At 37.3% G+C, this 16,736-nt stretch overlaps 1 pseudogene across 1 annotated transcript; it reads right to left on the bottom strand.

The window, feature by feature from the left end:
- Positions 1–4,231: 4,231 nt before the first annotated feature.
- On the bottom strand, positions 4,232–15,920 carry LOC308509997 (annotated as a pseudogene). The gene is made up of 3 exons: positions 15,865–15,920; positions 15,338–15,389; positions 4,232–4,659 (listed from the first exon to the last, which is right to left on the bottom strand). The product of its transcript is annotated as an uncharacterized misc_RNA (transcript).
- Between the last annotated feature and the right edge of the window lie 816 nt (positions 15,921–16,736).

Genomic DNA, 16,736 nt, shown 5'->3' with positions numbered 1-16,736 from the left:
ACCAAAAAGTTAGCAACATTGTTGCAACAAGTTTGCAAACTTAATTGTCAGGCTTTGTGTACACACATGTGTGCGCACACACACACACACACACACATCCCTAGCATCCATTTATGTTTCATGGATATCATATGCTCTATTATCTCTTTGAAGAAAATTAAAAGATTTTGATTTGTTAGGTTTTATATTAAGTTTTTATCTGCCTCTTGTTTTGCTTCAATTTTCCTACTTTTATTTTCCATTTGTTTTTATCTCTTTTATGTTTCTATATTTTAATTTAATTTTCCAAGGAAATTCTAAGAGGTAGGAACTATTTTAAACTTCACTTTATATATGAATAAAATACCTTAAAATAAATTGCCCCACATTACTTGGCAGGAAAGTGATTCAAGCTACAAACAAACATGAATCCACACTCAGCTCTCTTAACTTCTAAGTTATATTAACCTTGCCTTTTCCACATTGATAATGTAGGATAGTATTGTAGAAAAACTACTGCTGAAAGGATAATATTTGTGCATAATCAGAAAGAAAAGTAAGTATGTTTCATTGATTCTTTTTAAAATTGAGTAATGCTATGATCTTTCAGAATTTTTATAAGCATTTTAAAAGATGTAATCCTTCTCATAATACACACTGACATGATTATATCAATTATCTATGGACCAAATGATTTCTCATAGATGGACAATTTACGTATCCTAACATTTGGTTAAAAGGATGTTTTTAGTATTTTTCTATAAAAATAAATACAATGACTGCTAAGGTCTCATCTTTTGTGTTTCTTCTATGAGAGTTGAAGTGTTCATGACAAGAACACTTCAGTCTTGGAAATTCACATATACTTAAATATCTTTCAAGTTCGATTTATTGGAAACTGCCAAATACAAACACCCATTCTGACTGAGTAGTGTAAAAATAAGACTACGTTCTGGAGCATTTTGACTTAAAAAACAAACAAAAAACAAAAAAACTGAATTTCAAACCTGAAAAACCCATTGTATTTATGCATGTTTCTTAAATAATGTCCAGGAAATGGCAGCTATACAGAGAGTTGATATGTTATTTTGAAAAGGGCCCATGGACAAATACTTGTCCAGATTCTGGGTTAAACAAAGACTCTGCAGGACTCTGCAGAGCCGTAAATGTGCTGATGTACACAACAACTTTTCAAGAAAAGATAGTAAGGATAATTGACAAGATACAGAAGGTATTTCACTATTCATGGTGACTGTATTTTATGGAACACTAGAGGTTACAACATACAAGTCACCATCTAACAATTACCGGTAAAATAATTAAGATTTTGAGACTATCAAGTACACTGTTTGATGTAGTTCTTTAATATCCAGAAAGATATACCTTAGAGGGGATCACACTAGATTAAAAAAAACAATATTTTTGATGTGAGGAATTTAGAAGTGGTCAGTGAAATAACAAATGAGATCGCAATAATGTGTAAAAATAAATTAAGCTATCTTTATATCGGGCTGAGTATATAATTTGTGTGACCCAATAGAAAATGAAATTCAGAGCTCCTTATTTACAAAAGAAAAAGAAAAACAGTTAGTTAAAATACCAAAATATAAAACTTTTTTGTTTAAAAATATTTTATTGCTTATAACATAATAAATACAGTAAAGACACATGAAGAACAACGTACTCCTAAAATTGCAGGAAAAATAATAGTTCGGTCTTATAATTTTTATAATGATAATGATATACTTTATTGTATGTGATTATATAATGAAAATACTTTATTAATGTCATACCTTCATTTTTCTGTCCTGCTTTTTTAGACTTCATTATGTTATCAAATTTATACTTTGGGCAATTTCATTTTTAATCTGTATAAATGAAAGTAGTACAAGTTGCAAATAATTATCAAATAACTTTTGATAATTTTCATTTTTGAGAGGGGTCTTTTTGCTGATGGCAACTGTTACTGGAGCTGGAATAACTTTCTAAAAATTATTTCAAAATAAAAAATTTTAATATAGCCAGAGCTGATGATTCCTGAGGAATACTTTTTAAACAATTTATCTCTTCATAAGAAATCGTTTTCATGTAAGTCTAAATTTAATATTGAATGTAAATTGGTACAATGACACTTTAATGTACCTGACATTTCCTGTAACTTGTGCAAGTTATACAAAAAAAACAAGTGATTTTTTGATTTGTTTACAATTCAGTGTCTGTTTATACTTTCTATCACTGTCTTCAAATGCAAGATAAATTAAGTTTAAAAAGTCTTTCTTGTAAATAATTGTTTCATCCAACATTCATATGAAAATAATGTTTTTTCCATCAAATGTGACGATCTTTAATTTCAGTTTCTATTGCTATGCCTATGGATGTTTGCTTTGCAATGTTGCAGCAGTTTTCAAAACCAGAGTCTAATCCCTCTGAAGAATTCTAATAGCTTGATGACATGCTTTATTGCAATGGTCATGTGTACACTTTTATTTTGTTATAATTTACTGACAACATCTACTACCTGAGCACTGGAGGTTCTTGTGTGAGCATGCAGGCTGAGGATTAACATTTCTGTGCAGATGTGGCAGGAACGGGCTGTGGGAATGCACAGGCAAGCTGGTGTTCCGTTACTGCTGCCGCTGTTGCTGCAGCTGCCATCATTGCTATCACTGCCACCAATCTGGCTCCAGGGCCCAATTCCAGCAGCCCCTTTGGGCCATGTGGCGCCACAGATGGGCCCAGACATGCACATCATATGGCCAGGTCACCTGCTTGGTATACATGCTGCTGCCATGCTCTGATTCAAGCCTGTGTGTGCACTCAGTGTATCTCCTCTAATGGGTATGCTCCATTGTCTCCCTGGATTTCACTGACAATACACAAGTTTATGGGTGGAAATTATGAAGAATTTCAAGACAGCAAGAGCAAAACATTAAAGCAATGCAGGATCCTTGACTGGTTTACACACTTTACACATCCTGCTGCTGGCTCTGTCTCTATGGGTGGAATTTATGTAATGTCTGTGTTATCTTATGTCCCAATGTCCTAAAAAACTTTGAACTTTAATCCAGAGACTGTGAGAAAGCCTGGACCTCAGAAGACTAGAATATAGTATTCAAATTTCTATATTCTTTATATTCTATATAAAGCCCTTAAGTACTATTTTTTACTGTCCTATTGGGGATCACTTTATCCACCTTTCAATAGTTAACTTGGGTGTGATTTGCACAAAACAAATGCAAAAACATCATTAGTCATGTGAAAGCCATGCTTCTTGCTTTATAAATGGTGACACTTTCAGGGACATAAAGTTAGTAGCTGTTTGTGACAATTGTTTATTTCTGAGAATTTGGTCACTGAATCTTTTTGAAATCAATCTTAAAATTTCTACTAAATAACAGCATTAAGTCATTTATTTTAAAGTGAATATAATTGTTTATCAGGGTTAAGTTCTTCTAAATCATGCAGACATGCTTTTTTTTTTTTTTTTTTTTTTTGCACTTCCACCTCCCCACAGGGTCTTGCCATACTGTTAGACACGAGTGGTACTGGTTTTTTTTTTTTTTTTTTTTTTTAAATTTTTTGTAGAGGTGCTCCCTGTCCTCCAGGAGCTTACAATCTAGCTGGGGAAACACAACTAATGCACACATATGCAATCAGTACAATTAGCCATTACCACAATATTGACCACAATTGCGTGAGACGAGGGAAAAGCAAGATCAGTGAGTGTCTGGGGGCTCAGAGAAGGTGTTTTAGTAAAGAAGGGATTCATTTACTGATTAAATAGATCTGGAATGAGTGACACATTGCTTTCAGGGGGGATGTGCTTGGGAGGCAGTGAGGGGAAAGGGGGAATTGAGGGAGCAAAGGCAGCAAAAATGCACGTGCATGCCCTGGGCGAGGGACAGTGAAAGGGCCCCATTCTATTTCTTAACGCTCCTCTTCCTCCTTCACTGACGCCCTCCCGTCCTGCCACACAGGCTCCAAGTTGGTGGCTTGTCTGCTGCTTGAATATTCAGGGCTTCTGGCTGGGTGTGGTTCTCTTGATCTCTGTGGTGGGGCTGAGATGTCGCTGTCCCAACTTGGTCCAGATCAGAGTGCCTATGCCCAAATCTCAGAGGTGTGCTCCCCCCCAATGCCTCGCCCCCCCCCCCCTGCATCTACCCCACCACGCAGTGGGACCCGTGTAAAGGGGTTGAGAAAGGATCTGGTCTTGTCATCGCCGGTGCTGCTTCTCTGGGAGCCTACCAGCCCCTCACTGACCTTTGCAAGTGCTCCTTTGGCGAGAGAGCACAGGGGACCCCCCCATTCCTGCGCAGCGCTGGCTCCCATGCTGCGCGAGATGTATAGGAGCACCGGGTGACATGGCCGCCCAGGGCTGGGGGCTGGCGCCTCAGTTGGGGACTCAGTGGCGCTCTCCCAACACCTGCCGCCGCCGTGTCCTCCATACAGAGTAGGCCAGCTTCTTGCAATGGGCTGGGTCCCTGGAGGATTTCGAAAAGCGAATCCAACCCAGTAAATGCAGCCTTCCAGGAACACCTGCAGCAGCACGCGGAACATGTGCCAGTGGAGGACCAGCAGTTCAGCCGAGCCTGCAGCCAGTGCCGCAGTGGTTCCAGAAGTGCTGGGTCGGTGGTTGAGAGCAAGTGCGGCCAGGTCAAGTGTTCTCTGAGGTCGGCTAGTCTCTCAAGTCCGCTGTTCGGTGCCCACAGAGGCATGCTTTTGACAGAATCTACTTCCACCTTGTGACCCTACTCTTTAGGCACAGACATCTACATATTATTCTCTAAAGGAACTGATAAATAAGGTTCAATAGGTATTGCATCTCATGACAACTGGATTTCAAATGGTAGTAATTGTACATATAATAAATGAGTAAAATATACTAATGCATTATTTACAATCTAACAGATGGAAGTTTGTTGTGTTACGTAAGAATATTTGTGGAGGATTGGCCCCAAACATTGTGACATAACATTTTCAATTGAATTTATCAGAATTGATTAGGTACTGTTGTTCAAAAATATGAAAAGATAAATGACACATGACCTCTGTTTTAAAAGAGCTTAAAACTGAAGGGGCGGGGATTAAAAACAATCACACATTTTTTATAAAGAAATGAGTATGTGCTGAAATCCAGCAAAATTTCACAACCAATAAATAACCTGTAATCTGATTTTTCTCTGATTTACTGTTATGCTTACTAATATACTATAACTACTGCATTTGTATATGCTCCATGATGCTAACTATGATCATATACAAGGACTTTTACACAGGTTATGTATGTCATTGTCCTTTTCATTTTATAGATGCAGATGGTACCCAGAGAAAATCAGGTGTAGCCAAAACGATATCAGATGACACGGACTTCAGGGTGAAAAAAAGATAACAAGAGACAAAGATGGACATTTCATAATGGTAAAGGGGACTATACAGCAAGAAGACATAGCAGTCATAAATATTTATTCCCCCAAACCGGGAGTACCATAATATACCAAGCAACTACTAACAGAATTAAAGGGAGAAATTGACCAAAACACAATTATACTAGGGGACCTAAATACATCATTGACAGCTATGGATAGATCGTCCAAACAGAAAATAAATAACGAAATTGTAGCCCTAAATGACACATTAGATGAAATGGACATAATTGACATTTATACAGCACTTCATCCTAAAATATCAGACTATGCATTCTTTTCTAGTGTACATGGAACATTCTCAAGAATAGACCATATATGGGGACATAAAAGCATCCTCAGCAAATTTAAGAAGATTGAAATCATACTAAGCATATTCTCTGATCACAAGGCTTTGAAATTGGATATCAACTGCAAAAAGAAAGCAGGAAAGAACACAAATACATGGAGAATAAACCACATACTTTTAAAGAACGACTGGGTCAAAGAAGAAATTAGAGGAGAGATCAAAAGATACATGGAAACAAATGACAACGAAAATACATCCTACCAAAATTTTTGGGATGCAGCGAAAGCAGTTTTAAGAGGGAAATTTCTATCATTACAGGCCTATCTCAAGAAACAAGAAAAATCCCAAATAAATAACCTCATGTTACACCTTAAAGAACTAGGAAAAGAAGAACAAGTGAAACCCAAGGTCAGCAGAAGAAAGGAAATAACAAAAATCAGAGCAGAACTAAATGAAATAGAGAACAAAAAGACAATAGAAAAAATTAATGTGACAAAAAGCTGGTTCTTTGAAAAGATTAACGAAATCGACAAACCCTTGGCTGGACTCACTAAGATAAAAAGAGAGAAGCCACTAATTAACAAAATCAGAAATGAAAAAGTGGAAGTTATCATGGACACCACAAAAATACAAAGGATCATCCAAGAATACTATGAAGGACTATATGCCACAAAATTCAATAACCTGGAAGAAATGGACAAGTTCTTAGAAACATATAGCCTTCCTAGGCTGAACCATGAAGAACTGGAAAATCTAAACAGACCGATCACTAGTAACAAAATTGAATCAGTCATCCAAAACCTTCCCAAAAGCAAAAGCCCGGGACCGGATGGCTTCACTAGTGAATTCTACCAAACCTTCAAACAGGATCCAATATCCATTTGCTCAAACTTTTTCAAAAAATTGAAGAAGAGACAGTCCTCCCCAACTCATTTTATAAGGCCAGCATTACCCTGATACCAAAACCTGGTAAGGAAAAGACAAAAAATGCAAACTGCAGAACAATATCTCTGATAAATACAGATGCAAAAATCCCAAACAAAATTCTACCAAATCGAATACAACAATGCATTGAAAAGATTTTTCATCACGACCAAGTGGGGTTCATTCTCGGGGCACAAGCATGTTTCCACATATGCAAATCCATCAATGTGATACATCACATAAACAATATAAAGGACAAAAATCATATTATTATATCAATGGATGCAGAAAAGCATTTGACAAGATACAACATCCATTTATGATTAAAACACTTAATAAAATAGGTATAGAAGGAAAATACCTTAATGTAATAAAGGCCATATATGACAAACCCTCAGCTAATCTCATAATCAATGGTGAAAAACTGAAGCCCTTTGCTCTATGTTAGGGAACACAACAGGGATGTCTCCTATCACCTCTGCTTTTCAACATAGTGTTGGAAGTCCTTGCCAGAGCAATCAGGCAAGAGAAAGAAATAAAAGGCATCCAAATTGGGAATGAAGAAGTTAAATTGTCACTCTTTGCAGATGACCTGATGCTATGTATAGAAAACCCTAAAGACTCCACCAAAAAGCTGTTAGAAACAATCACGAATACAGTAAAGTTGCCGGATACAAATTCAACACACGAAAGTCCATTGCATTCCTATATACTAACAATAAAATCTCAGAAAAAGAAATACAAAAAACAACCCCTTTTGCAATTGCAGCAAAAAAAACAACAACAAAAAAAAAACACCTAGAAATAAACTTAACCAAGGATTTGAAGGATTTATATGCTGAAAACTATAAGACATTTGAAAAAGAAATTGAAGAAGACACAAAGAAATGGAAAGACATTCAGTGCTCATGGATTGGAAGAATCAACATAGTTAAAATGACCATATTACCCAAAGCAATATACAGATTTAATGCAATCCCTATGACAATTCCAATCACATTTTTTAAAGAAATAGAACAAAAACTCCTCAGATTTGTTTGGAACCACAAAAGACCCCTAATAGCCAAAGCAATCTTAAGAAAAAAGAATAATACTGGAGATATTACACTCCCTGACTTTAGCTTGTACTACAGGGCTACAATAATCAAAACAACATGGTATTGGCAGAAAAACAGACACGTAGATCAATGGAACAGAATTGAGAACCTAGAAATAAAACCACATAAATATGGACAGATAATTCTTGACAAAGAAGCACAAAACATACAATGGAGAAAAGACAGCCTCTTCAAAAAATGGTGCTGGGAGAATTGGATAGCCACGAACAAAAGAATGAAACTGGACTGCTATCTGTCACCATGTACCAAAATTAATTCAAAATGGATCAAAGACTTAAGCATAAGACATGACACAATAAACTGCATAGAAGAAAACATAGGTACTAAATTTATAGACCTTGGATTCAAAGAGCATTTTATGAATTTGACTCCAAAGGCAAGGGAAGTAAAAGCTAAAATAAAGGAATGAGACTCTATGAACCTTAAAAGCTCTGCACAGCAAAAGAAGCCATCGACAAAATAAAGAGGCAACCAACTGAATGGGAGAAGATTTTTGCAAACAGTGCCCCCGATAAGGGGCTAATATCCAAAATATACAAGGAACTCAAGAAACTCAACAAGAAAAAAACAAACAACCCAATTGAAAAATGGGCAGACATTTCACCAAAATGAAGAGACATTTCACCAAAGAGGACATACAAACGTCAAGTAGACATGAAAAAATGCTCAACATCACTAATCATCAGAGAAATGCAAATTGAAAACCACAATGAGATATCACCTCACCCCAGTTAGAATGGCTATAACGAGACAAATAATAACAAGTGTTGGAGAGGCTGTGCAGAAAAAGGAACCCTCATACACTGTTGGGAATGCAGACTGGTGCAGCCGCTATGGAAGGCAGTGTGGAGGTTCCTCAAAAAATTACCAGTAGAATTACCATATGACCCAGCAATTCCTCTCCTGGGTATCTACCCAAAAAATCTGAAAACATTTATACAGAAAGACACGTGTGTTCCAATGTTCATTGCAGCTTTGTTTATGGTGGCCAAGACATGGAAACAACATAAATGTCCTTCGATAGATGAATGGATAAAGAAGTTGTGGTATATATACACAATGGAATACTATTTGGTGGTAAGAAAAGATGAAATAGGACCATTTGTGACAACACAGATGGATCTTGAGAGTATAATGCTAAGCAAAATATGTCAGACAGAGAAAGCAGAGAACCATATGATTTCACTGATATGTGGTATATAAACCAAAAACAACAAAAGAACAAGACAAACAAATGAGGAACAAAAACTCATAGACACAGACAATAGTTTAGTGGTTACTAGAGGGTAAAGGGGGGTAGGGGGTGGGAGACGAGGGCAAGGGGGATCAAATATATGGTGATGGAAGGAGAACTGACTCTGGGTGGTGAACACACAATGGGATTTATAGATGATGTAATACAGAATTGTACACCTGAAATCTATGTAATTTTACTAAGAATTGTCATTTCAATAAACTGAAAAGAAAAAAAAAGAAATGAATTCAGAGAGAGCGAGAGAGAAAAAGAGAGAGAGAGAGAGAGAGAGAGAGAGAGAGAGAGAGAGAGAGAGAGAGAGAGAGACTGAGATAGAGAGAGAGAGAGAGCCCAAAAAAGTAAAAGAAAATTATATAGGCCCTGATATTGTAAAAAAATATACAAAGTGTTGGGAGAATATTAATTGTTTTAATGCACGGTTTATTTTGTATAGGTTTGTTTTTTAAATACTATTTTTAGAAACTTAAATTTCCTTCCAAATGTATGGAAAATAAAACTTTAATATTTGGTAGATCTGCTGTATTCCTTCACCTTGCTAGGGTTTCTGAGTAGTTATCTCATTAATAAATTTAAGCTAGTCATTTCTTTTGAAAAATCAGGACACCAAAATAGTATAGTTCTCAAATCCAATTGGAAATTAATGCATAGAAATGATGACCTACTGTTTAATTTTGACCTGGTTACCTTTTTTATAAGAAGTCTCAACCCAATCGAGTCTTAATAAAATAGGTCTTTCATAATATCCTTGTTGTTGTTCTTTTAGCTGAGGATCTGCAAAGTGAAGATTTAAAAGACATGTGTAGGAAATGTTCTGAGAAACCCAAATATAGTGAATAATACTTTTTTTTTTTTTTTTTTTTTTTTTTTTTTAACAGAGCAGTTGTTTAGCAAGTTGCTCATGTATCTGCTTGTGGAGTATAATGCTGGGCACCAGAAAGAATGTGATAGTAACATCAGAGATTGAAAATTTTCTATCACTTTGTTGCCTGCAGCAATCTTTCGATTGGGCAGGTATTTTCAAAATAATATGTGCCTAAAAGAATCCATAGTCTTTGCAGGGGTATTGGCAGCTAGAAAACTTCCTGACTTAGGTTTCATTACTGGAAGAAAAAAAAAGTGAAATTTCTGTTGAGAGAATATACCCGCAACAGGAGTCCTGATGTTGGTTTCTTTATAATAGGAATGAAGGTAGGTTGCATTTTAGATCTCACTAATTTCCCAACATCTTTTTCTTATTCAGGATTTCTTAGATCCAGGATTCTTTTTTGTAATGCTAAATGTATATTAACTTCTTAAAATAAGCATGAAAAGGAATATGTCTGTGTGTATTTTATTTGGGAATAAAAACAAATATGGCAAATGAAGTAGAACAATTAATTTATGCAACATTTTTTGTTGTTTCATTATACACACACAAGCACACGTGCATACATACATATGAACATTCAGAAAGTTATTACCTCTAAATAAATGTCTTCTTTAATCTTGAATAAGTAAGTGTGCATATGAATTACTTAGAACACTTCCCTTTTCCATCATCATAATCCATTAAAGATACATACATAGATAAGAAATCTCAGATATTTTAGTATTATAAGAACACTTAGAGCAACACTTCTCAGTGTATTTATCAAGTATCTCAGCAATGCAATAAATCACCCAGTGTATTTTGGTCTTCAGACCAAACACAGATACTTGAGGGACACAGATATCTGAGTCCCTCCCTAGATTTCTAAAATCAGATTTGAAAGGGAGGTGATGCTTTGGGAGCTGTATTTTACAGATTTTCAGCTAGTTAGTTGTGATAAGCTTTCATTATTTCTGCCTTAATAATGAAGCAAAAATAATTTTTTGTACACTAATTCTGAAGGGTTCATTTCATGACACACAATGTCGTATACAGATGATGTATTACAGAATTGTACACCTGAAATCTACGTAACTTTACTAACAATTGTCACCCCAATGAACTTTAATTGAAAAAAAAAAAGTGTATGTATTAGTCTGTTTGGGCTGCTATAACAAAACACCACAGAGTATGTGGCTTACGCAATAGAAATTTATTCTCTCACAGTTCCAGAGGCTGGAAAGTCCAAGATCAAGTTTCCAGTAGGGTTTGGTTTCTAGTGAGGGCTCTTTCTGGCTTGCTGATGGCAGCTTTCTGACAATGTTCTCACATGGTCTTTCCTTGGTGTGTGTACAGGGAAAAATAAAGTGAGCTCTCTGATGTCTATTCTTAAAAAAACACCGATGGTCTTATTGGACCTTAATTATTAGGTTGGTGCAAAAGCAATTGCAGTTTAAAAGGTTAAAATAATTGCATAAACCACAATTACTTTTGAACCAACCTAATTAATACTTCCTTTAAAAGCCTCATCTACAAATACAGCCACACTGAGGGTTGGGGCTTCAACATATAAATTTTGGGGAAACCAAAGCATTCAGACCATAACAAAGTATGTAGTCGGGCTGTTTGGCTATGGGGTTTGGCCACATCCACATATCATGGGCTTTATGTGGAAGGCTTACCCCACTGAGTGGGTTTCATCCCAGCAAACTCTGGTGTCTGTTAAGACTGCCCTTTGTGTGTGCTGCTTGTGGAGCTAATTGGGTGGTTCTCTGCTGTGTTCGGAATACACCCTCCAAGCACATTGGTTCTGGGGCCTCTTGGGAGATACTCTTACGGCGGTCCAGGTAACCCACTGCCTATGACCAGTGGAAGCTACCTAGTAGGAGCTACAAAGCGATCAGCAGTTGTTCCCTGCCTTTGCTAAACCTGGAGGTACATGGGAGAGGCCATGCTGCAGACCAAGTATACCTGCCACCAGTGCTGGGTCTGGGATAGCTCTGCAAAAAGGCAGAACACCCCAAGGCCTGCTGCCACCTGCTCACTCCCTTAAGGAGCAGCTGCTAATAGAGCCTTGTGCAATATGCAAGTTGGGTGAGGCATGTTCTCAGGGAACCACTAGAGTGGGAAGAGTTGTGATTACCAGGTTATGTAAATTCTGGTTCAGTGCCAGTGCTGAGCCTGGAGCTACTCAGCAAAAGTCTCAGAGCACACTGAGGCCAGTTGCCACCTGCCTGGGGCTTGGGGAAAGAGTGTAATGTGGGAGTGGCTGGCTGCTCTCGGAGAGAGTGCATCTGGTGTTGGGGGTGGGTTTCCAGTGTGTCAGCAGATCACACATGCAGAGCTCATCAGACCAATCAGATTCAGATTTGGCCATAAGTGTAGGGGGTGGGCTCAATACATTAAAGATGGCACCTGCCTGCTGGCTGCATGGGAGAAGAAATCCTCACAGAAAAAATGCTGACTGTCCTCCAGCTTTCACCTGGAAGCCACATACTTCAGTCTGTCCTTTGATACCTCTGAACCCCCTGAGTAACCTTCCCTCTGCTGGAGCCCAAGGTGAGTGGCTGTGAACTAGTGAATCTCTGTGTGGGTTGTTTAAGAGGATGTCGGGGTTTCCTGTAGCCTCCATCCTATTTCCAGGAATGACATACGTCAGCTCTTTGTCAGTCTCGAAGTGGCTTCTTTATATTTTTATTTTTAGGACTTCTGTTTGGCTAAACTTCAGGTGGTTCTCCATACTGATTGCTCTATAATTTAGTTGTAATTTTATTGTGTTCACGGAAGGAAATAGGCACAGTGTTTATCAACTCTGCCATCTTGGACTTCCAAGGCAGTTTTAAATATATTCTCTCAATCCTGATATCATCTATAAAAAATGTTTTATCAGTAGTTCTTTAATTCTGTGAATTTCTCTTAACTTGCTTAAGATTGTCAGATGGCAAGTATAAACATACAAATAAAAATATGTTTCTTAAATGTAATGTATATTTTCCAGAGAAAATGGGTGAAATATATTTTAACCTAGAGTTTAAATTTAAATACAAACGGCTGTGAGACTAAATGCTCATGACTATTTAAGTGGTGTTGGTAAGAGACGGTAGACATTGTGTGCTTTAGTGAAGTGGTTGGAAAGTTTAAGAAAAACTGAATTAGAATTAAGTTTCCAGTGCCCCATACATAAAAATATCCAGGAAATAGGTGTTTAATTGGGCATATAGTGTTTTATTCCAGCACTTTAGGGACTGTGAAACACAAGTATGTAGACTAAGAAGCTTTGGCAAGTTTAGACACCAACTAGTAGCCCTCTGTCACCTCCAGAAGAGAGCCTATCAAGCATGAAGCCTTTCTCATCATCTTGTGTTTCTGTGCATGACAGGCATTTTCAGGACCAGAGGGGAAATGGCTTAGTTGAATCCTTTTGGATTGCTTGAATCAGCCTCACTGAACTGAATCGATTAACTGTAAAAATGGAAGTATCAGTTTGATGAAGATTAAGGCATTTTTCCACCTTTAGTATACACGGGATTAAAAGGATGGAATGGGATGTAGTCAGCAGTATGGATGGTTGGACAGTAAATGGTACTGTATGAACAGCTAAGGGTAACACTTCTTACTCTGTACCCCATCCTCATCTCAAAGCTGGAATTCAGTGTAAATAAAACTTGGCAATTCAATTTAAATGGAGCAGAAAATAGGTAATGCATAAACTTCAAACCAAGACCCAGGACTGTCCACACAATTTGCAAGGCACAGTGTAAAATGAAAATGTAGAGCCCGTTTTCCAAAAATATTAAAAATTTCAAGATGGCAACAACAGAGCATTGAAAACACTCACAGGGCCCATCTGAGCATGGGGCCTTGTGTGACTGACTGCTCAGGTCACAAACTGTGAAGCTGGCCCTGAGAAGATCATCCCCGACACCCCTGCAATCTCCCCAAATCAGTAGCAGAATTTTCTCTAGGGTAGAACAAATATATACCTTCATTGCACTTTAGAGGAAAGATGGGATCCTGGGTGGCTTGGAGAGTGAGAATTGATTTTGCCTGCTAGCTGTACCCAAAACACCTGTGGGTCTTATGTTGGCTCTGGCTCTCTGGCCCATCCCCCAACTCCACACGTGCTGTTCTGTGCTTTCTTCTTTCTTTTCCCATTGGATACTTGTGTTAATCCAAATACACAGGGATTAAAAATGCTAGATTATTTTTTTCTCTTTTCCTATACTATGTATAGCCCTGCGCCATCAAAAAATTTTTATTTTCATTTATTTCTTGGAAGAGTTTGCATAATCATCTTTTTATGCAAATGTTATGAAGTGTTGTCATACAAGTGTCACCTTTGGAATCAGACTTGTATAGGTTTTTGACCGATTCTCCCACTTCCCAGTTGCTTGATCTTTAGCAAGCCATCTATGTTCCTGAGTTCCTATTTCCTAATGTAAATGGCAATAAAGATAACTATTTCATGGGTTGTTTTGTGCATTAAATGAGGTAATGTTTATAAAGACAAGTGCCTGGCATATTATAAATACTCAAAAATATGACTTATTCATCTCTGTATTATTATAATTTCTGGCTGTACTTTGCAGAAAATATCAATTAGATTTATCTTGACATAAAGAGTATAAAATTCAGAAGCACAGAACTGGAGAGATCTTTAGAGATTTTCTGGCTTAGTAACTCTTAAATTTGTTGGGATCATAAATCCTTTTGAATTCTAATGAAAGGCAGTAGAGCTTTTTCCTCCCCCAAAGTTATACATACATTCAGCATTCTATTTCAGGGGATTCTTTCCCTACCTGAAGCTCATCAGTGGGACCTAGGAACGCAGATTAAAAATAGTGTATCAGACTTTACATTACAGTTTCCTATTTACAAACAGCAATGGGATTGGCCTCTGTTATATTCAGTTCCCATTATTGAAAGCTACCTTCTTTTATAGCCTATTCTGTTTCTTGAATGTGAGTCTAGTTTGTTTTTTCTTTGACACAGAAATGCTGAGCACAGCCTGGAAGTTAATGAGAATATCAAATAATGATGCAATGTTTTCTTTCAAAGAAAATTATTGCATTAACTTTCCTTTTGAATGCGTCCGTCTTCTGAGAGACCCCTCAATGCTAAGAAGTTCTTCCTTTTAAGTCACTACATCTAATATATCTTTGCTCACAGCACTAATGATTTTATACTTGGAATAGTAGCTCATGTTTGAGAAAGTAACAGAGCTACATGAGCTTTTTAATGTGATCTACGGCTTGTCACATTGATCCTTATTTTGTTTTCTCTTTTTTGGTTAATTCTATTTATCTCTGTTTATTTATGGCTTCTTTTCTTTGTCCTCCTCTCACATTAGCCTTTGGGCCAAGTTTCAAATCATTTAAAAAAGTAAGCCAGGTATCTAATTTCTACTTGATCACCAACAATTGCATTTGACTGTCCAGTGTTTTCTTCCAGATTTTCCCATCCTCTTTATCTATTTCCACCTTCTATTTTCACAAAACAAACTTCTGGCAGCAGCAGATGCAGTGATACTTTCAAAAAGACCATGAAAGTCAAGCTAAAAGAGAAAAAAAAAAAAAGGAGAGTTGCATCATACGTTAGGTTCATAGTCTGGTTTTCATAGCCTGGTTCTCTGTCTGGTTTCCATTCAACCCGCAGAGGTTCCTTCTCATTCCTAAACACTCATTCCAGGGTTTATGTTCATGGCTGAGAGATGCATGTAGAAAGTATGTAAGAAATGACTTCCAAAGATTAATCCCAAAGAGGGCTGTTAAATTTCTTTTTATGGATATTTTGGCTCTGAGTTGTTTTTATATTTCTCCCAGCTCTAGATCAAGCTGATGTTAAAAGGTAGGATATCTTGATTGTTTCCACATTTCTTGCAATGGTATTCCAAGGCAAAAATCCCGGGGGAATTGAAACATCATCTGTCATGTTCAGCCAGGATAAAGTTATATGACATTTAAAGTGCAGGAGCAGGGAAAGTATCAGCCAACCTAGAAGTTCTGTAATCCCCATTTCTGAACACTTACAGAGGTGCCACACTAATCGCATCTTGCGGGTTCCCCGTCTGCTGCTGCCATGTCATCTGTTCTTGTCATACTGGATATGATCAGATGTGAATTGCAAAGACCTTACTGAAGCTAAGCCTATTTCGAGTCCCAAATCATTAACTTTCACCCAGACTTATCATGTTTTGCCTTCTGCCCATACAGGTTTTGTATAACAGGAAGTAATTGACATGGGGCAGGTAAGAACCACCACAATGACAGTAAGAAACTTTACATTAAGTGCACATTTCTTCAGGGTCAATGAACTTTGACAGAGTTGCCCAGAATTTGATTAATTAGCATTCTTGTAGAATTTGTCTGTATTTGTCTTTAAAAGTTGTGTGTGAGCTTGCTCAAAATTTTAATTGCCTTTCCTCTTGGTAATAACAAAGGAGAAATGCTTCTCATGTGAGAAGTGTCATTAGTGGGAAGAGGCATTAATGGAAGCCTGTCAGAGAGTTCTGCCTCAAGAGAAAGCAGAACGGGATCCTATCTGTGTTGGAAGAGTTGATGGAGTTTCAAGTGGGGATCATCGTGCTATAATAAATATCAACAGCTTGTCTTTTCACTGTTACAGATTCACTCCTTGGGTGTGAAAAGTTGTTAGTTTTCAAAATGTAGCTACTAAATGCAAGTGATCTTAGAAAATATTAGGCGATATGTTCTAATCCTCCAGTTGAAAGCCAATGAAGCACTCAATCCTGTTAGAATATGGCAAGGAATGGTGTCAGAATAATGAGGGCTGGAGGGCAAAGTTGTTCTGGAAGTTGAAGGTACAGAAACACAAAAGTCATCTGCTTCCTGATTTGTTAAAATTGGACTCCACTCTTCACTGTGGCACTTTAGTTAGAGAT

Source organism: Rhinolophus hipposideros (assembly GCF_964194185.1).
Source record: "Rhinolophus hipposideros genome assembly, chromosome: 2".
Lineage (NCBI taxonomy): Eukaryota > Metazoa > Chordata > Mammalia > Chiroptera > Rhinolophidae > Rhinolophus > Rhinolophus hipposideros.
The sequence above is the reverse complement of the archived record's forward strand: the minus strand, read 5'-3'. Positions and strand labels throughout refer to the sequence as shown.